General features: G+C 33.9%; 1 protein-coding gene across 2 annotated transcripts in view; it reads left to right on the forward strand.

Moving 5' to 3' along the window:
- Window positions 1–5,550: 5,550 nt before the first annotated feature.
- LOC101893846 (chaoptin) overlaps window positions 5,551–23,362 on the forward strand; it is a 193,170-nt gene continuing 175,358 nt past the window's right edge. For both annotated transcript variants that reach the window (XM_059125173.1, XM_059125174.1), the window contains exon 1: window positions 5,551–6,208. The gene's annotated coding sequence lies outside the window, so the exon portion shown is untranslated. The remainder of the gene's footprint in view (window positions 6,209–23,362) is intronic.

Genomic DNA, 23,362 nt, shown 5'->3' on the forward strand with positions numbered 1-23,362 from the left:
AAAGTTATTTCTACAAATAAAATAATAAGATCCTAAGCCTTATGTTAAAACAAGTTCAAACACAAGTTCAAATTAAAAACAAGTTAAAAAGTACCAGTCAGTTTGAACTGCAGAACCCTCAGTTAATGTTAGATTATTTAAACATATTTTGACTTATGTTAAGATTATTCAAATTCCTGACCTTCTATGGAGTACGTTCCGAAGGAGTGGTCCAATAATGTCCATTTCGTATCGGACCAAAACAGTATGACATAAATATTGCGATGAACCATGTTTGAACTATATTGGTCTTCCTCCACTTTATATAGATATGTGATAAATTTTAGAAGACATTAAAATGTGCGTGAGGTACCAGATGTAGTCGACCGAAGTATTCCATTTTCACACTTCATCGAATACAGGTAAAAATATTGGTATAGGCAAAATTACAAGAAAATCTCAAATATTTATGCGAAATTATAAATTCCAACCAGTACACCGGTTGAGAGAAATATTTAGTTGTAAAAAATATGATTTGTTTCGCAAGTTATGGCAGATAACTGTATAGAATATTGTTCGCAGATATATAATATTTTTACGACAGGTCGTGTGCTAGCAAAAATATTTGTAAGTGTGAAATTTGAAGAGGGTTGGATGCTTATTTTGCTTTTTTTAAACTTTTTTCAAATTTTGAACCCTATGTGGACAAGTTTAGAGAAAGCAAAATAAGCATCCAACCCTCTTCAAATTTCAAACATATAAAAGGTCCGATTTGAACCATCTTTATAACAGATCTTGTGTTAACGGAAATATTGAGATGTACCAAGTCTGAATGGAATCGGATGTTAATTTTTTATGGACTATTTGGATATTCAAAATTTTGACCCTTTGTGGAGGAGGTACCAGAAGGAGTGGACTGATATAATATCCCATTTTAAAAATAAGATATTGTGATATTTGTAATTTGGAGAAACCCAGATACTTATTTCGGATTTTATTGTCGTTTTGGCTATTTAAAACTTTGACCCTTTGTAGAGGAGGTACCAAAAGGAATGGTCCGATCTCTACCACCTTTATATCATATCTTGTGTTGATAGAAATATTGAGATTGAATGCTAATTTCGCATTGTATAGATGTTGACCCTTTGTGGGGGTGATACCGGAAGAAGATGGATTCCATCTTCAAACCAGACCATGGGTTAATAAATATAATTTTATATGTGTAACTGAAAGACAATCGAGCTCTTACATCAGAGTTGTAATAATTCAAAATGTTGACCATTTGTGGTGGAGGTACTTGATGGAGTTGGCCGATAATGCCCATTTTCGCACCTGACTGAAGCAAATACTAGAATTTGCAAAGTTGGAGCAAAATCGGATTATCCTTTCTCTTTCTGTGCAATAAAATATGTTTTTTGAAAATTTTTATCTTTGTGGTGGAGGTACTAGGAAAAATGGACCGATATATCCATCGCCGAACTCAATCTAAGTTTGATTAATTTATTATGATCAAATCGGATACTCCATTTGAGAAGTATTTTTAAAAGACATCAGATGGGAAAATATCATATTATTTTTACCATTTTCTCAATCATCGTCCATTGCAACATTACATCTTACGTCAAGTCGGGATATATAGTTCCATTCTTTCCGGTACCTCCCACATAAAGAGAAGACATACATAAAAACCAAATGCTGAGGCCACGAATTTGCGGAAAATAATGCTACTTCAATTAGTCAGAGTTATAATTACTCCCTAGCTTATTAAATATTTAATTCCCAATTTGTTCGAAAAAGATACCCAATAAGAGAGACCCAACAAAGCATACGTATTTCTTATTCAATCGTTGCTAATTTTGTCAGCTACATTGTAATTTCTATTATTGCGATTTTTTTATTATTCCCTTATGAACGAGTGATGAAATCAGCTTTCACACAACTCAGAGTTAATCAAAGAGAAATTGAAATCATAACGAAAGGAGAAAAGAACACAAAATATAAGGATTTCCCAAAAGCGTTTCTTCGAATTCCATTCAGAAGGCCAGTGTATGGGAGCTTAAGTCACACACAAACTCGCACTTACACACTGCAACTTATACGCATCGACTTTTATTCATTCATGTCAGTCACTGGGTCTGCCGACAATGGAATGACTTTCACATGTGAAGAACATAAAAAATTGATCTGTAAAAAATCATTAATTGGAAATCGTTAGACATGAAGACAATGAAATCAATGTTGTCAACTACATATTTCGAACGCAAACACACGCGCACACACATAACCACCAATAAATGAAAAAGAAAAATGAAAATGAAAAGGGAGAAAGACTAGAGTAAAATCTGAAATCATCAATGGTGAAATGACGTTGACGACAGCGATGACAAAGGAGAGAATATTACACCGATGATGAGGAGGATGAGGAATTAAAATCTCCCAAGACGAGGGAATTCGAAACCAGTTAGAAAGGAAGACAACTTAAAATTAAGACATTTATTACAGGGACAATACATCGTTCTTCATGATTGCAAGTTTTGTTTTATTTTGTTCGATTTTTATGACTATATTTTTGTATGGTATCCAATGAGATATGTTTTCTTTCTCGTATGCGTTGTAAAATGGCATACAAACAATGGATGTGGATGTAACGAAATCCAAGGGAGAAGGCAATACAGAAGAGTATTTATGGAATTCTAGTTTGGAAAACCTCTTATAAGTGTAGTTGATATTTGAATATTTTTGTACCAACATACTTTGGGCTATATGGAAAATTTAATTTTCACACCCACAGTGAACTTTTTCCATGAAAAAAACAGAATTTGTAGCTCATTAGAAACAAATAATACAAATTGCTATATTTTTACTATGCATATCTAGATCGGCCCACAAAAAGTCAACATTTATACGGGAAGAACAGCCGATTTGTATATCCTAGTATTTCTACAAATATTTTACATAGAGATGAGATATGTAAGATATATAGTCAAAATATGTAATATAATCATTAACGTCACATAAAAAATAAAAAAATCATTCTTCGATGTTAATAACTGGAGTCCTTCGAGCATTTTGTCTCGTCTTGAGATGTACATATCATCTGTATGATGTTTAAATGTTCATTTGGCAAGTTATCAGTTTAAAATAATTATTTAAAAGAATAAATTTCATTTTGCTATGTAAACAAATAGCAATAAATTCGAGTTGAATTAAGAGGCGCTTTTATTGAGATTTTGTAAGAAGACAAGCAGCGCCAGCTCTGTCTGTTAATAAGCGAAATTCTAGCATTTGGAGCTCAACAGGTTTCAATAGGACGGCGCTACTTACCATACAGCCGAAACTACAATCCATTTTCAAAACCAGAAAAAAAAATCCTCATAAGTTTCCTCACCTTTTTAATGCTTATGCCATTCCTTGGGAATATACGGCTGAATATCCGAAAAAAAACTTAAAAATCGTAAAAATTAAATGGGAGCTATAAGAAAACAGAGACCTATAAAAGATGAGAAGAAAAAACCTATTTCAGACTGCTGTCACTCGTCCGACAGCTGTTAAAACTATTGCAGTGACAGCTCATTATATTATTTTCAAGCGTAAAAAACAATTTTGGCGAGAATTTTCCAGAAAAAAGTTATTCGTGATGGTATTTAAGCGTTATAGTGTGATTTCTTTATATTTGCCTCGAAAAAGACATGTGGCTATCGTTAGAGCACCTCAGCATTCAAATATGAATAAATCTTTTGTTTCTCGTACAATCGCTCGTTACCGGACGTCAAGGAAATGGACGGAAGAAAACAGCAACATTAGTAAAAATAGTTCGAAAAGTAAAGAAGCGACTTGATCGAAACCCGCGTCGCAGTGGCCCAAAAATGGTACGTGAGTTGAACATATCGCAATATTCCATTCGGCAAAAATTGAAAAATGAGGTCGGGGTAAAGCCATTGAAATTCCAAAAAGTGCTACAACTTACACTGCAACAGAAAGAAAATAGACTTAAAAGAGCTGAAGAGTTGCTACGAAAGTGGTGAACTGCCGAATTTGGTTTTTTCCGATAAGAAAACTTTCGTTGTCCAGCAGTTTGTAAACAAACAAAATGATCGTGTTTACCTGCCAAAGAGGCCAGCTGAAAATGTGCACCTTCGGTTGGCCACAAGAACTTAAGCGTTGGTGTGGGCCGCCATAACAACCGATGGTCGCTCTCCGCTCGTATAAATCGACCGTGGCATCAGAATAAATGCCAAATTTTATCGCAAAAATATTCAGAAGGGTGTATTAAAGCCCTGGGCACGCAATCATTTTGGCCGCAGACATTGGACATTCCAACAGGACTCGGCATCATCGCACTCAGCACGCGCCACCCAAGAATGGTTACAAAATGAGGTTCTACGCTTCATCCAAAAAAATCTCCGGATACCAAGCCGTTGGACTTTTGTGTATGGAGTATTTAGGAAGGCAAGGTTGGCACTAAAAAATACAAAAGTGTCGATCACCTCAAGCAAGCGCTTCGCCGGGAATGGACCAAAATACCGCAGAGCAACATTCGGGCAGCGTGTGACGGTTTCATTGGCTGTTTGAAGGCCATAATTCGTGCCAAAGGTGACCAGTTAGAACAAATTTAAACTTATTCTAAAATTTGATGATATTTCCGACATTTTTTGCTTTCATTCAATAAAATTAAAAAAAAAAAAAAAAATGTAAAACTTATTGCAATTCGATAGCTAACACTTATGTTGTTTGTGTCCTCTTTGAGATTCATCGTCCTTTTTATTTTATTTTTAATTTTAACGTACAAAATATATCAATTAGAAGGGGTTGTCCTCCCAACTCAATGTCAAAATAAAATTTCAATTCGCGGTTTATGTTTTCTGACATTTAACTTTAATTAGTTGTATTCTGTCTTTGTTTCAATTTCAATCTTATCAATCATACTAACATTCACAGCTCAACATTCGTAAAGGTCGCGAATTCAGATTTCTTTATAAAAACAAAATTAGAAAAAGATGTTGAACTCAACAACAGCATTGCCAGTTGCGAATAAAAAACAATTTCTGTAAAAAAAAAGTGCGCTCAAATTAAAAAAGTACTAAAAGTACATGCGCCCTAATGGCAATAAACTCACGTGCTTCATACAAAGAGAGCATAAGTTTACTTTTAGCCGGCTTCTCGGCTGTACATCTCTTGCTCTTCTCCTCTGTGTGTGGCAGGCGTTATTAGACCGTTATAAGCGTAGCTGTTATGTTAACATAAATCGACACTGAGAACTGTGACTGGGACTACGACAACATTTTTACTATTGAATGAAATCACAACGTGTGGCACACTCTCTCAAAGAGTGAAATAAGAGAGAGTGTAAAGGAATTTATGCCTTCTGAGAGTGTCGTCCATTTGTGTACTAAAAAACCAGCCTCTCATCTATGCTGAAACACACGAAGCATGTTTGTGATTTCGTTGTGGTGTGTGGAGGCTCACTGAAGTGTAACAAACATCGAGTGGAATTGTATAGGTGTCGTATACAAAACTGCGACAATTTTCGTGAGGCAAATTCAGTACACGGACGTTATTTGCTAACGAAGCACCAGCTAGTTTTGTTTGAGCGGTTAAACAAAATGTTGTGTCTTGTGAGTGTTTGGAAGGAAATATTGCTAATGCCAGCAAATGGCAATACTAATTCAATTTCGCAATGAGATCGTGTAAACAACAACGACAACAAAAATTTTGAAAAATTATAATTGTGTAAAAATATAAATTTTGAAAAGGAAATTATTTTTTATTTATATCAAAAAGTGTTCCATTGAAAAGTCAAAAAAAAAAAAATATTGGAAAATATTTGAATTAAAATTAAATAAAAAATGCCATCATCGGGATTCTTTGAATCATTTCGAAAAGGATACACCAATGAAATAAATTGCCATGTGAAATCCCGTAAAACAAAATTATACACATAAATCAATATGACCTCCTTAAAGTATGTTAAGAAAAAAATATTTCTAAAAATCTGCCTAAGTATATACCTGTAAAAAATCTCCAGTAACAAATTGTATCCTCGGCCGTCACAAGGAGCAAAGAAAGAAAAGAAAAAAAAAGTCATCATCCGGTGGTAGATGTGATAGCAGAAGTGAAAAAAAAAACTATAAGAGGCAAACCTAACGTTGCTTGTTACGTGGTAGTGTGCATGGAATATGACGAGGATGCCAGAAATGTTCATAAGGAAATTTAGCAGAGTCAAGCAAAAGTAGGTTAACATTTTCTTTCATCTGATGGTGCACAAAATGTCTTGGTTTCCGACACACACACACACACACTTATACATTCACTAAACACACACTCACAGAATTATGCGCCTTACTAATCACAAATGAAATATAAATTATAAATGAAAATTATAAAAGTTATTCGACTAAACGACGTTCGTTCATATGCCATGGGGAAATGTTAATAATTAAAAGTAAATACACCCACACAAATATTTCTTTTAGGACTATTTATCATCTTTTAGATTTATATGCCAAATGCGTTTGTTTGTCTCTGTGTGTGTGTGCGTATTTATTTGGTAAACCCCAAAAGTATGCTATGCAAATAATACATTTGATATATTTGCAAATAAATACATATACAAAATTTGTTGACGCTCTTTATCATTATAGCCTCATTATCTAAACGAAACTGATTAAGGCTGGGATAATTGTTTTTCTGCTTTTCATTCTGCTTCTTCTGCTCAAACACGTTTCAACGATTTAAAGTTATGTTTAATGATTTGTAAAAATCAAACAAGTGAAGAGGAAAAGTGTAAACGTTATTTAAGCCAAAAATCCTCATGGATAACTTATTCCAGGAATTTCGAAGAAAGTTTCATGTTTTCAATAATGTTTTACGCCAGCTCTTCAGATTTCTCATGAATGAAAAATATTGTTAATGCATTTTCAAACCCCAATTTAATATTTTGCAAGGCATATTATGTACTTATCTCAAGTTTTCCTTTTTCTTGGAAAGATTTTATTAGTAATTTTTTTATTTTTTGCCTGGTGAAAGTGAAATGAGCGAACATTTATCCTAAATCAATAATGGCTGACAGACGAAAAAGTTAAGTGAGGCTAACAAAAAGGCCAGAAGGTAAAAACACTCGTTCATAATAACAATTTAATTGGGCTACATTTGATTTGGGACTTGATGCTTGGGAAAGTATTTTGTGAATATTTTTTTGTAGGAATTTAAAGGGTATTTTATTCATTTGAGTATCCCCAAGGAATATTAGAAATCTTAAAGATGATTAATTGATTTGTATATCTCCAAGATTGCATGGGAATGTCTTTTTAGTGCTTGAAGACTTGATTGAAGATTCATCAAGGTTGATCCCAAGGATCTAACCCAAATAACCATCAAATATGGAAGCTCAAATTATCCTATATCTAGAAGGAACATATTTTTTAAGTTTTTGGTACTTTTATTTTTATACCATTAGCTATATGGCTACAGAGGGTATATATGATTTTATGCGGCAAAAACCAGCCTCATTGAAATAACTGTTTTAGACCCTAGATCCGTTTGAACCGACTCCGTTTCAGGACATTTGGAGTCGATATAGGGATGTTCCTGCGTCTGTCTGGCTGTTGCGCACGATAACTCTCGAAAGTAGTACCATAATTGGTCCAAACTTGGTACATCAAACTTATCGAGTTTGGAGATGGGTAATATCGTTCCAGGCCTTCATGTCGAAATTTTCACAGAAAATAATTTAATTTAACAAGAGAGGATCATGCAAAATTTGAAAGCCCCGACATTTTTATCAGTGCTAGATTAAGTGCGAAAATAGACCAAGTCGGCCAACTTCTTCAAGTACATCCCGCCACAAAAGGTCAGAATTTTGAATAATTATAACTGTCATAAAATGCCTTCAAATTTCGCTCATTTAATATATCTACCAACACAACATCTGGTGTGTAGAGGGAATATATTGGCCCTGGTACCTCCCTCACAAGAGGTCAAAATTTTGAATAATTTTATCTTTCATAAAAAACGAAATAAGCATCCCATTCTCTTTAAAGCTCGTACTTTTGAATATTTTTAGTAACACAAGATCTAATGTGACGATGGAATATATCTGGTAGCTCCCCCAACGGGTAAAAATTTTTAATAACTAGCTCATAAATCGTGAAATGAGCATCAGATTCCCTTCAAACTCAGCACATCACAATACCTCCATAAACACGAGATCTGGTGTAATGATTGCATATGTTGGACCACTTCTTCTTGTAACTTCCCACGAAGGGTCAAACTGTTTGATATTTTTAACCTTTGTTACTTGTGAAACTCTCAGTGACTCTATTTTGACTATCCATAGCTCAATCATACATTCAGTTAGAGATCTTGTCTGACGGTATACATTTGTCGGAAAAAAAACAGACTGATACTTGATAGCTTTTGGTCTGAATTTGATAAAATTCAAAAATGTAGCCCCATCGGTTCCTATTTATTTTATTTGCCAATATGTGTCGAGACATTCCGATTTTCTGTAGATTTTACCTTTTCCAAAGAAATTGGTGGTAATTTATTATTTTGAGCTCTCAAAAGGTGTGTCAACTATTAAACACCTTCACTTTGGAGTAGCCTCTATATAATGGTATTGTGCAACTGTACCATATTTTTCCATGGAATTGTCTTTTTTTCATATTTTTAATTTCGATTATTTATTACACAAAATAATCTTTAAAGGTCCACATTTTGGTAATGTCAAAAATATTAGGAAATATAATTCCGGATTTAAGATATTTTTAAGTATTCAGGCCTTTCCTTCAACAAAATCTATATACTTCTATACAATAGGGTATTTTATAGTTTCGAATGGCTGAGCCCCAGTTTCAGTATAGCACCCATATAATGGATTTAAACATTGTGAAGGTTAACACCACAACTTTTTCGTGTTTAACTATAATTTGGTTACTGAGCTCTCAGTAGGCATTTTATGGTTTTTAATTTCAGTAAAGGTTATTGAATGTTTGAACTGGGCAAACATACCCTCTGTTTTATCGTGACAGCGATTATTTTTATAAAATTTTATTAAACGACATAAATCTTTAATATTTTTGATTGGATCTGAACAAGGTTCAAAATAACATTTCATAATCTCTGCCATGGTAAAATTAAAAACTTAAAGTCTTTTCAGATAAGAATATCCAGTTCTGCAATTTCCGTAATTTACCTTATCAAATTTTACTATACAGACATCCATCTCTGATTTGTGTATATACAATGGATTTATAGATCTAAATTTTGACAATGAGATGCTGTCAAATGAATAATTTTGAAAAAAAGAAAATTAAACATGTGATTGTATGACTTTATCTCCTTATTTCTTCCATGAGATCTGCTTTCCATTAAGTTATTTGAGGGTTTGTATATACTCCAAATTACCTGGTACTATTTTGCAGCTAAAAGTCCTAATATTAATATATTGTCCCAGCCTCATGACTATCTTCTCAATAAACTTAAGTACTTAGGAATAATAAAAAGTCAATAATTTTGTCACTTGTCCATATGATTGAAGAAAAACACCCAAAACTATGAGAACTCCACAACAATTCCGAGAACTTATTGATTTCTCAAGGTTTCAATGTTAATTGACGATTGCATTGAACAATAAATCAAATTTGTAATTTGTAAGAAAGCAATATAATTTAATATAGTTAATTTCCATTGTTTAGGCACTTTATACTGTAATCAGATTTCAATGGAAATTACAATAATTACACGACGACCATAATATGTATATAAGTATGCATATGTGTGAGTGTTTGTCAGTCATTGTATAGTGTAATTAATAATAATTTGTCATTCATCAAATTATGAATTCTCATTAAATGTTGTGGGTGATTTTCAAAGACATTTTCGGTTGTGTCACTTCAGCCGAATGATCCACACACAAGATTCAGTCAAGCGCTTAATTATTTACAACTACAAATTAAAATATTAATTATTGATTTCTTTAAGTGGAGTAATTATACTGCATCCGAATAATAAGAAATTCATCGAAATACACTTTTTGGAATATTACTCAATTTTCGAAATAATTTATCCATTATAATTTAGCTTTTCGTGCAATCTGTCGCTACATCAAATGTATGTCTCATATTAAGTAATTCGATTTATATTAATGCCAGGGTTTATTGTCTCTCACGGAAGTTAATTATAATTATACAATTTGGGGACTCAAGAGGATTAAATGATTTTCATGGTAAACGAAAATGTGTACACTTGAATAATTAAAAAGATTTGCAAATATGTAATAGGATGTTTGGATATGATACATGAATACAGGTTGAGATAAAAAAACTGCAACAAAGTCAAACGCCATAATTTTTAAATAAAATCAAAAAAAAAAATTCGGAAATAGCATAAAATTTAAGAATAAGTTTAGATTTGTTTGAATTGGTCACCTTTGGCACGAATTGGCCTTCAAACACCAAATGAACCTGTCAAACGCTGCCCGAATGTTGTTCTGCGGTATTTTGGCCCATTCCCCGGCGAAGTGCTTGCTTGAGGTGATCGACACTTTGGTATTTTTAGTGCCAACCTTGCTTTCCAAAATACTCCAGACTCAGTAGTCCAAGAGATTGGTATCTGGACCATTATTGGGTGGCGTGCGCTGAGTCTGTGGCCAAAATAACAATATTCGGCATTAATTCTGATGCCACGGTGGTTTAATACGAGCGGAGAGCGACCATCGGCTGTTATGGCGGCCCACACCATCACCATGGCAGCCGCTTGAGTAGTCAACCGAAGGTGCACATTTTCAGCTGACCTCTTTGGAAAGTAAACACGATCATTTTGTTTGTTTACGAACTGCTGTACAACGAATGTTTTTCTCATCGGGGAAAACCAAATTCAGCAGCTCTTTAGCTCTTTCGAGTCTATTTTCTTTCTATTGCGGCGTAAGTTTGGAATTTCAATGGCTTTACCCCGAGATCATTTTTCAATATTTGCCGAATGGAATATTGCGATATTTTCAGCTCGACCACTGTTCGACCACTGCGGCGCGGGTTTCGATCAAGTCGCTTCTTTACTTTTCGAACCATTTCTGCTAATGTTGTTGTTTTCTTCCGTCCACTTGTCTAGAAATGACAGCAGTCTGAAGTTGGTTGCAGTTTTTTTCATCTCACCCTGGATCAGTGTAAAAATCTTAGACGATTTAGCGATGTCTGTCTGTCTGTCTATTGTAATCACGAATTTTGAACGAATTGGCTACAATTTTGAACACCTGAGTATTTTCCAAGTAGGCAGGATAAGTTCGTAAATGGAACCACGTCTTCGTATAGCCCCTAAATAACGATACCTTCCGATATTCGGTATTTTGATGATTTTAGGCACATTATTAACCGCAATTGTTTTAAATTTCGTATTTGAAGATCTTAATGAGTACTACAGCCTATCACAAAAAAGTACTTATGCAGGTCCGCGTCTTCGTATAGCCCCGTAAAAAGCTCGTCATTTAAACGATGAATTTCCAAATCTGTTTTTTTCCAATATTTTCAATATTTGATCAATATTCCAATTTTTTTTTTAGATTTTCCTTGTATAGGGTGTGCTAACTCCCCAAAATATTGAAAAAAAAAAATAAATGAACAGCCCCAAAACCAGAACCTCAAGCTTAAATAATGTATTCCTTGTTTATATCAGTGAAAGGTCGAATGAATCCGAAATAAATTAAATATTATTTGAAGAGCAAACTGAAAAAGTAATAAATACATTTATTTTTTTTCGCAGTAATGATAAAATACAAATTACAAATGTTGATATTATCCCCTAAATATTGTTAACGATTTAACAATATTTGCCCAATTCCGTACTTTTTGCGGCTCACAAAATATCATCACCAGGTAGATAGTATGAGGCTAATTCAATGCAAATCAGCCATCTGTGAGAAAAATTATGAATTAATAGAATTTTATAAATAAACATATGTCAATTCACATAAAATACAATTCCATTTAAATAGTAATTTTAAATGTGCATTAATTTATAAGTCACCCTGGCCCATTTTACATCAAATAATTATATTATTTACTTTTTTAATTCAATAATAATTTCTGTTTGAGTGATTCGATTTTTTTGTTCACGTTGTTGTTTTATTTATTTACATTTCATATGTAATCTGCATAATTTGTTGCTTCAATATTATCAGTCAAACATGACGACAAAAAATATGCATAATTCTGTATTATTTATTTATTTTTTTTTTGTTTGGTGCAATTTTAGAACCATTGTTGGAATACTTAGAGATATCAACAAATTTTTTTTAGCAATGAAAAAGAATTGATTTTTTATTCTTTTTTTTTGTGTTTTTTGATTGGAATAAATTAAATATTTAATAAACAAGTGATAATCAGTTAGAATACTATAAAAATATTGAACGTATAGAAATGTTCGTTGTCAAAACAACATCATAAAGAAATAAGAATGATATTTAAATGGTTCCATATAATTTTGTAATATTAGTGTTTCAAACTGTATTTTTTATGTGATTAGTGATACTGATTTGCCTCAGTATATCCATAAAGGAATTATGGAATGGTATTCCTGTATATTCTGCAAATTACCTTTCTAATTTAACAGTATAGAAAGAAGGTTCACATCTTTGGCTTGAGTATAAAAGATAAATTTATGAATATAGATTTTAACAGTGAGATGTTGTCAAAAGTAGAATTAAAAATTTAAAAGGTATCAGTCTGTTTTGCCGACAGATGTATACCCTCAGCCAATGCTGGAGTATTTAAATATATTTTGACTTCTGTTATAATTATTCAAATTGTTGACCCTGTATGGAGTAGGTTCCGAAGGAATGGGCCAATTTTGTACATTCCGTATCGAACCTAAATAAATATGATATAAATATTGCGACTTGCCAAGTTTGGACTATACTTTCACTTTATATGAGATATGTGATAATTTTTAGAAAATGTTAAACTTTTCGCGAGGTACTAGATGTAGTCGACCGATGCATTCCATTTTCATAATAATACAGATAAAAATATTGGTATGGGAAAATTACAAGAAAATGAAACATTTAAATCGAATTTTATGCGAAATCATAAATTCCATATTCAACTCAGGTTTCTGGTTAAGATAAATACCTAGACATAGCATAGGTGTGATACATAAAAGTATTAAAAATTGTGGGTGAGGTACCAGAAGGCCTATATGCCCCATCTTCACAGCAGATCTGTTAGTTGATATAATAGGTTGTGTAACATAGAAAAAGAACAGGATGATTATTTCGGATTTTATAGTCGTTTTGGATATTCAAAACTTTGACCCTTTTGTGGGGGATGTACCAGAAATAATGGTCCGATCCCTACCTCCTCTATTACAGATGTTTATAGAAATATTGAGATGTGCCAAGTCTGAATGGAATCAGATGTTAATTTTGCGTTTTATAAGCTGGCCTTTTGATGTTGACCTATTGTGGGGCAGGTACCAGAATGAGTGGACCGAAAATTTCAGTGCTCAAAACCAAACCTTGTGTTAATAAAAATACTGTGGTCTGTGTAATTTGGAGACAATCTTACATCACATTTTATAAGAGTTATAATTATTCAAAATGTTGACCCTTTATGGGAGAGGTACTTGATAAAGTGGACCGATATTGTCCATTTTCACACCTGACCTAGTACTGATGCAAATGTTAGGATTCGCCAGTTTGGTGCATAATCGTATTATCCTTTCTTATTCTGTACTGTATTTTTTTATTTATTTTTTTTTTTTTTAAATTTCGACCATTTGTAATTTAATAACTGTGTTCTGGTCTCTCCTTGCTTTTGATATTCAAAGGGTCTGTACTATGATTTTTTTAAAATCTTTTCAAAAAATAAATTAAAGCACCTTCGTTTAACTGCAGCGTCCAATTATTGGTATTATGAGGTTACAATTGATATTTTCAATCAGAAATTAAATCCATTTTCGTTTAGGGGTACACCGTAAGTGAAGATTCGTATACCATCGGATCTGACTACCTTTCTACTTGCCCTCAGCGTAAATTTCAAAGACGGTTCAGCCCTGTCCGTCAATCTGTTATAATAGCGCTAGAGTCAAAACGAATAAAGATAGGAAGCTAAAATTTGCATCGATAAGTCCTTTGTCTGCAGGCAGGTGAAGTTCGATGATGGACTATATCGGTCCACGATATCATATAGCCTCCAAAAATATTCGATATTCGTTATTTTGATAATTGTAGCCAAATGTTTCAATGAAATTGTCTGAAAATCCACACAAGAAGTTCCTTCTAAGCATTTTATCCCCTGAAAGAGAATTGTCTGTATAGGTCCACGATATCGCATAGCCCCCACACAACGATGCCCCCGATATTCGGTATTTTGATTATTTTAGGGACATTAATCACCGGAGTTGTTTCAAATTTCGTATTTAGAGTTCGTAATGGGTAATACAGTCTATGACATAAAATTTTCCACACAGGTCCAGGTTTTCGTAATAGCCCCATATATAGGTACCCCCATATTCGGTATTACGACGATTTTATGTTCAAAATACACCGAAACTGTTTAAAATTTCCGTATTTCGCATTTAGAGTTTCTACTAAGTACTACAGCCTGTGACATGCAGTTGTCTATGCAGGTACAAGACTTCATATAGCCCCCATATATCGATACCTCCCTATATGCGGTATTTTGATGATTTTCGCTACGTTATTTACCCGATTTTTTCAAATTTCTTATTTGAATATTGTAATGGCCTATGACAAAAATTGCATATGCAGGTCCACGTCTTCGTACAGACCCCAATATAATGGCTATATTCGGAATATTTAAGATTTTAACAGAACATTTATCGGATTTTGCAGGTCCACGTCTTCGTACAGACCCCAATATAATGGCTCCGAATGTTCCGAATAACATTTTAGATTTTAATGGATTTCATTTTTTAAATTTTCCAAATTGGTCCCAAATGGTGGAGGGTATTCAAAGTTCGGCCCTGCCGAACTTACTAATTTTTTTCACTTTTTTTTTTTTTTCTAAAATTCAATAACGGGAATTATCCGCTTCAATGTTGTTTTGTTTGTAATAACTAAAAATCCAAAGATTTCTTCATCTTAAAGAGATCTTTCTGCAAAATAATTACTTATCCCAACTTTATATTAAATTTTTGCCAAAAGAAACAAGGCTTTATTTCACACTTATTTAGCACACAACAGGCACAATTATATGCCAAAAAAAGTAATGAACTGCCAAAAATACAAAACCCAACATTAATCAATCAAAAAGTAATACACTGTAAAATTCCAAGAATTTGACTTGATTTAATCTCGCCCACTTACATGTGTTGTTGTTGTTGCTGTTGTTATTGTTATGAAAGGTCATTGTTTAGAAACGAATTATCCTTTAACTGGAAATCATTTTGGATAACAGAACATTACTGAGATTTCTCGTTTTGTGTGTTTTCTTGGTCTATGCAACTGTCGAGGAGGCAGCAGTAATTGAAAATCAATCATGTGTCAATGCGAAAAAAATATGCCAACACAAGTTTACTCAGCACGCTTATGGAGAATGTAGCTACAATTTACAAAGGGTCTCGAACATATGAATGACATTTAATAGGTTTAATAAAAAAATAAATATTTAATTTTCCTATGTTTCTCTCTACATCTGATTTGGCCGTTTGTGTGGCATATTTAATCTTTACATGGTCACACACACACACATTTAAATAAAAACTTTGTTTGTTTTCTAAATCGAGCGTACAAAAAGCAAATGTTAATGAACAACTTTCGTGTTATTCACATACACACACACAAAAAGAGAAAAATATTTTTTGTGTAAATTTAACAAAAGAACTATAAAGTTCTACGAGAGACACTGCCACAGATTGGGGAGGCAGAGACTCAGTGGCAAATGTCATTAACCCGATAAATAACTTTAGTCAACTAAGTTTTTTGGTATTTAGTGTGAGCGTTTTTTTCTCTGTATTTTGATTTGTGTAATTTACTTAGGAAATGCTAACTAGTTTTCCACCTTACTCTGTATGGCATGTATGTAGGTTAGTGTATGTGTGTGTGGAAAAAAATCTGTTTTTGTACACGTTTTCGCTTTGTCTGAACCCAGCAGTCGACTATGATAATTGTTAGCAAATTTACGTGCCAAAAATGTAAGAATGAGAAAAAAGCAGCCGGAATTAAGCCAAAGAAAAATAAGCATATTCTTGCATAAAGCCAACCAAGAACGGAACGTGTCATTTAGTCCACACCGTTGCGAGACGAGATGAGACTGAGAAATGTCTGAAAGAGAAAATCCTTAAGTCTAATCCTATTTAAATTAGGTGTCTGACTTAATTTATTAAATTTAAAGAGTATATCACAGTTTAATGTAATAAATTTGATTTAATAGAATTATATTATTGTATTCAAGTTGAGTTTGTTGGGGCAAATCTGAGGGTTAAAATTCGACATGGGTACATTTTAAAGAAAGTAAATCGAAAGATTTTTGCAATCAACTTGTATGACTAATATAAATATTACAACGTGTAGTCCAAATCTGGCTATATCGACTACTTCCAATACTATATATGAGATATGTGCATTTTTTTGGAAAATGTGGAAATATGCTTGAGGTAACAGATATTGAGGACCGAAGTATTCCATTTTCATACTTAAAAATATTGGTGTGTGAAGAATATGAAGAAAATCCAACACTTATATCCAATTTTAGGCGAAATCATCAATTACGATAAACTATATATTCATATCTGATTTCTGATTAAGAGGAATATTTAGGTATGACATGCTGAAAAAAATGTTATGTCAGATAAAAATATTGAAATATGTGACTCTTTATATGTTAGGTACCAGAAAGGGTTCTCCAGGGGTTATGTCAAATAAAAGTATTGAAAATTGTGACTCTTTATGGGTTAGGTACGCAAATATATATCATCTCCAAAACAGACCCTGCGTTGGCAAAAATATTTAGATGTGTACAACTTAAAGAGAGTTGGATGCTTATTTCGCTTTCCTTGAGCGTTTTGTTTTTCAAAATCTTGAACCCTATGTGGGGAGGTACCAGAAGGAGAGGATCGATATATCCCATCTTCACACCAGGCCTTGGGTCAATAAAAATATTGTTACGTGTGTAATTTGAAAAGAACCGAATGCTTATTTCGGATTTCATGATCCTTTTTGTTACTTAAAAGTTTGACCCTTAGTGGCGGAGGTACCAGAAGGAATGGTCCGATCTCTATCAACTTTGTAAAAAATCTTGTGTTGATGGAAATATTGAGATGTGCCAAGTCTCAATGGACTTGGATGGTTATTTCGTCTTTTTTTGAGCTGCATGAATATTCAAATTTTTGGACATAAAATTTTATAAAAGATATAATTTTTCAAAATTTAAAACCTTTGTAGGGGAGGTACTTGCTGGAGTCAACCGGTATCGTCCATGTTCGTACCTGACCTAGCACTGATACAAATATTAGGATTTGCAAAGTTGGAGCAAAGTCGGACTATCCTTTTCCTTTCTGTGCAGTTACCTTTTTTTGTTTTTGAAAATGTGGACATTTTGTAGGGGAGGTACCCGAAGGAGTACACCATCTCCGAACTCGATCTAAGTTGGACAATAATATTAGAATGTACGAAGTTTGGATCGAACCCTGCGCACCAGCCAGACAGACAGACGGACATCGCTAAATCAACTCCAAATGAAACGGATTTGGTCCAAAGAGACCTAGGTTCTAAAACCGTTATTTTGATGAGGCACGTTTTGGCCGTATCAAAAGATATATACCCTGTAGCCATATGGCTGAGGGTATAAAAAATCTTTGAAATTCAATAATCAGCTTTTCGAATATGAAATATAATCCGATTATAATCATTAAACTAGCCTCGTACAACTTGAACGGTCAAAAAAGTGTTGTTAAGCTAAAACAAAGGTAAAACTCAACTCGTGTGCGAAATATACGAGCCTCGACAATAACAGTACGAACAGAGGCAAAAAACAACAGCTAAAGTCACTTTCGTACAAAGTGTGATTTAGCAAACAATGGCAATGGCAAACTGGGTTAAAACTTGGATATAACAACAGGCGCACGAACACAGTCACACACACACATACATACACTAAAATTACATTTACACAGATCCACTCATACATTAAGAGTCTTACTTACAATTTATGTTTGGTATTTCATTTTTTTGCAAAGAATGTTTTGTTGCTGTTGTTGCTTTTTGTTGAACTCTTTGTGTACGACGAGTATTTTGGGCTTTAAAATATGGCTTACATCCATGTATCATACACAGGAAATGGGCAGGGACAGTTCCTCAAGTAAGTATGTAAGGAAAAGTACTAAGACATTTAAAGAAAAGGAAAATGAAAGCGAAGATTTTCTAAATGGTTGTTTGGCATCTATGGCGGAACAAAATTTTCAAAAAAATATTATTACAGATGTATTGGTTGTTGGAGAAACAAGCTCATTTAGGAATGACGAAGAAAATGTATTTTTTTGTATGCCATGTAATTATGGCAGCCATAAAGTTTGCAAAGGAAAGTAAATCATTTAAAACCAAAACATTTCCGGCATTTGCTTCCTTTTAATTAGTTTGCATTAATTTCAAAGTCATTTGTTGGCATATCTGTGAAATTTTATTATAAATAAAAAAAATTACATTTTAATATACGTTTGAATAAAAAACGTGGTATATATTGGGGGGACTCGAGTTAAGTAATCAAATGGTAGAATACTATATTTTATGCGGTATTTTCAGAAATTAGATAGATTGTAGTGAGAGTTTCTAGAGGGTCCAAAACATTGTCAAATCCTAGTTTTGTGGTGGCTTATAATGCGATCTTTGGAAACAGGACACAAACATTGAGTATAGCTTTGGCTTTTTGTCGCATGGCGTCGTCCTGTTGTTGCCAATATCATCCTCTTAAATTTATTTGAAAAAAAAAAAACATGGCCCAATAATGTAATGGCCACTCGTTGCTCTTTATCGAAGAAAAATTACGCAATTATCCATCCAGACCAAAATCCACAGTTACTCGTTTTGGTCCTATCGTACGGAGGTCCGCTCCTTCTTTGTTAACAAATTCCATGAAAATAATGTCGCCGAACTTTACAGTGTTATTCAAACGTATACACAAACATATTTGTTCAGCGAAAAGATAAAACTAATTATCTTTCAAATCAGGCATGAAAAAAACGATATCAAGGTCGGCTGCCCAGAATTTTTTTAACCTCTGCCTTGTAAGACAGTGACTTGGAGACCAAGTCCCCAAAAACTTGAATATCCGCAATAAAGGGTAATTATTCTATCTTCCATCCCTCCCTTCGTCTGCTGGCTAATGCGCCAGCATCGGATACTCCCGATTTGATCGAAACTTGGTACATCGTAATATTATTATCAAATTTAGATCGAGTTCGGAGATGGGCAATGTCGGTGCACTTCTTCTGGTACCAACCCCACAAAAATTCAACATTTTCAAAAAATATGTTACTGCGTAGAAAGAGATAGGTAATCCGATTTTGCTCCAAATTTGCAAATCCTAATATTTGCATCACTGCTAGGTCAATGGATAATATGGGTCTACTCCATCAAGTATCTGCCCCACAAAGGATCAACATTTTGAATAACCAAAACTATTATAAAATTCGAAATAAGTATCCGGTTCTCTTCATATTTCACACATCACAATATTTTTATTTACCCAAGGTCCGGTGTAAAGAAGTGATATATCGGTCCACTCCTTCTGGTACCTTCCCCACAAAGGTTCACCATAGTACACAATTAACAATTTTGGCCTATTTCTTCGATTTATGACATTTAATGGAGCCATGAGACCCAAAATGCAAATGGACAATATATACGAATATCTTATCGAATTTATTTTCGAGTCTTATAATTTTCGCTTACCGCTTACAATTTTCGATTCCACCCAATGTAGAAACAAATCAAATTTCCCTGTTTTTCTCATTTTCATAATATAATAATTCATGGTTTTTTTTCTTCTTTCATTTCATTTCATTCCATAAGTATGTATTATTGTTTGACGTATTCCTTTCTTTCGTATGACTGCTAATGTTCTTTATTCATTTCCTTTTGCTTTTAAATATCCCACTCCTGTGGTATTTCGTGGTCTTGTATTTCCGGCGTCGGTGGCATTTGACAGCTGTATTTCCTGACAGCTAAATTAACTGACATATAATTTGCATAAACAAACATACTTAAATGTTTTGTTTCATTTTTGCTTTGAGTAACTCTCAAAAACCCATACATTTTTAAAGATATGAGTTGATGAATTAAAACAAGTAAAAACGGCTTTAAATTTGAAGCTTTAACTTTAAAACTTTACAAAACGACTTAAAATATATCAAAATTTGAGGGGAAAATATGTTTATGGTTGTTAAAACACCTTGAGTCTAGGATTACAATCAAAAACTGTACTGACATTAAACCTATCTTTGCTATATGTCAATAGGAAGTTCACAGTACCGGTAAGCGATTTTGTGTATTGAATATTTTTTTCAGGAGTAGGTTTTCAATAAACCAAGATTATTAAAATATCCTTTAACCGAAAATCTGGTTGACTCCTTCAAAATTTATAATTTATATTATAAATTTATCATCACTACAAACAAGTAAAAAAAAAGTAAGTTCGGCCAGGCCAAACTTTGAATACGACACGAATTTGAAATTTTTCAAAAAAAAATCTACTAACAATTCTGTTTAAATCTTAAAAAATCCATACGAAAACGAGGATGTGCATAGGAAATTTTTGCCATAACCATTATAGTAATCGAATATACAAAATACAATTCCGGTGAATAATTTAGCTAAAATCATCAAAATACCGAATACAGGGAGGAACAGTAATATGGGGGCTATACAAAGACGTGAAGCTGCATAGACCATTTTCAGTCACAGGGTATAGTACCCATTACGAACTTCAAATACGAAGTTGAAACAATTCCAATCAAAAATGTAGCTAAAACCACCAAAATACCGAATATAGGGACGTGGGTGGGCCATACCTAAACCTGTATATTTTCAACACCAAAGGTCCTGAACACTAAACACGCATTTGAGTAAAATTTTAACAACCTACATCAATTCGTTCGGAAGCTAGAGTGATTTCCACCGACCGACGGATATAGCTAAATCGACATAGCATTTTATGCTGATCAATAATATATATGCAGTGCGAGATAAAAAAAAGCTGCAACCAACTTCAGACAGCTGACATTTCTAAGCCAATCGTCCGACAGCTGTTAAAATTATTCCACTGATAGCTCATTATATTCTTTACAAGCGTACAAAAAGCATTTTGCTGAGAATTTTCCAGAAAAAAAGTTATTCGTAATGGATTTCAAGCGTGATAGTGTGATTTCTTCATATTTGGCTGGAAAGCCACAAGTGCCTATCGTTAGAGCACTCCGGCATTTAAATGTGAATAAATTTTTTGAGTCGCGTACCATGGCTCGTTACCGTGATACTGGTAGCGTCGCCCGACATCAAGGAAGTGGACGGTAGGAAACAGCAACATCAGCAGAAATGGTTCGTAAAGTAAAGACCGCGTCGCAGTGGCCGAAAAATGACTCGTAAGCTGAACATATCGCAATATTCCATTCGCCAAATATTAAAAAATGAGCTCGGGGTAAAGCCATTGAAATTCCAAAAAGTGCAAGAACTTACACCGCAACAGAAAGAAAATAGACTCAAAAGAGCTAAAGAGTTTCTTCGCTTGGCCGAAAGTGGTGAACTGCCGAATGAGTGAACTCCGATGAGAAAATATTCGTTGTCCAGCGGTTTCGTGTTTACTTGCCAAAGAGGTCAGCTGAAAATGTGCACCTTCGGTTGGCCACCAGAACTTAAGGGCCGGCCATTGAGAAAGTGTGGGCCGCCATAACAGCCGATGATCGCCCTCCGCTCGTATTAATCGACCGTGGCATCAGAATAAATACCGAATATTATAGCGAAAATATTCTTGAGGCCTTGGACAAACAAACATTTTGGCCGCAGACCCTGGACATTCCAACAGAACTCAGCACCATCGCACTCAGCACGCGCCACCCAAGAATGGTTGCAAAATGAGGTTCCTCGATAAATTTTCAGCGCACAATGGCCACCAAAATCTTCGGATACCAATTGTGTCAGGAGTGTTTTAGAAAGCAAGGTTGGCACTAAAAATACCAAAGTGTCGATCACCTCAAGCAAGCGCTTCGCCGGGAATGGGCCAAAATACCGCAGAGGAACATTCGGGCAGCGTGTGACGGTTTCATTAGCATTTTGAAGTCCATTATTCGTGCCAAAGGTGACCAATCCAAATCTTAAATCTAAACTTATTCTAAAATTTGATGCTATTTCTGACATTTTTGCTTTAATTCAATCAAATTAAAAAAAAAAAAAAATAAAAATTATGGCATTTGACTTTGTTGCAGTTTTTTTATCTCACCCTGTATATCTTCCCTTCCCAAATAACTGTTCATACTAAACATCGATTTCGACAATACTTGTTAATATATCACGCAATACTCGTAAATTTCTCTTTCTATTTCAAAAATAATGTCCCTTTGTAGAACATAAAACATAAAACTCTATAAAAATGTTTATTCTTTTTAAACTGGGTTAGTAAACATTTAAATTAAATGTATCAACATATTCTCCCCTTTATTTACCACTTCACCAAGAGCTCGAATAAAGGACATAATACATTGGTTAAGACTCAAAACTGTGAGTGTTGGGCCGATGGCAGTGCCAATGTGTGACTCAATTATGGCCAATTATTTATAACCACATAGCACAGATTTAACAACACCCCTTGTCAATAGGCTGGCAATATTTATGTTCTCCAAGACCAATTTAACAGCAATTTGTAGAGCTGTAGCCGGAGCAGCAGCGGCAGCAGGCTGGGGTTTTCATAATGAATACAAATTTATTACTCTGAAATAGCCCAAGTTCTTGCTTTTTATTCTATTTATCATATCCATAAAAAGCACCTGTTGTTGTTAACCATTTTTTAAATTGGCTTTCATTTACAACAGCACCAACGGAAACGAACAATGCAAGAAACCATAAATATGCAATAAAATGAGGCGTACGAGAACACAAGAACATGAATACACCATAAATTATCTTTAATAATAAAAAAAAAACAAAATATGGTAACCCCATTCGCAGCGAATGGCGATTTTTGGTTGGTGGCCACCAGACCTACAAGAACAGAGATTTTAAGCTTCTTTAAAAAGAATAAAAACAGAACCACTAATGGCGCCACATAAATTATGCAAAAGCAATCGATAAGAACAACAAATGGAAGAACGCCAAAGACCAACAATGCGAACAAAAGAAACGCGCATTGTTGATAGAGACCGTCATAATAAAATTAATCAAAATCCA

Source organism: Musca domestica, unplaced genomic scaffold (assembly GCF_030504385.1).
Source record: "Musca domestica strain aabys unplaced genomic scaffold, Musca_domestica.polishedcontigs.V.1.1 32, whole genome shotgun sequence".
In the NCBI taxonomy this organism is placed as follows: domain Eukaryota; kingdom Metazoa; phylum Arthropoda; class Insecta; order Diptera; family Muscidae; genus Musca; species Musca domestica.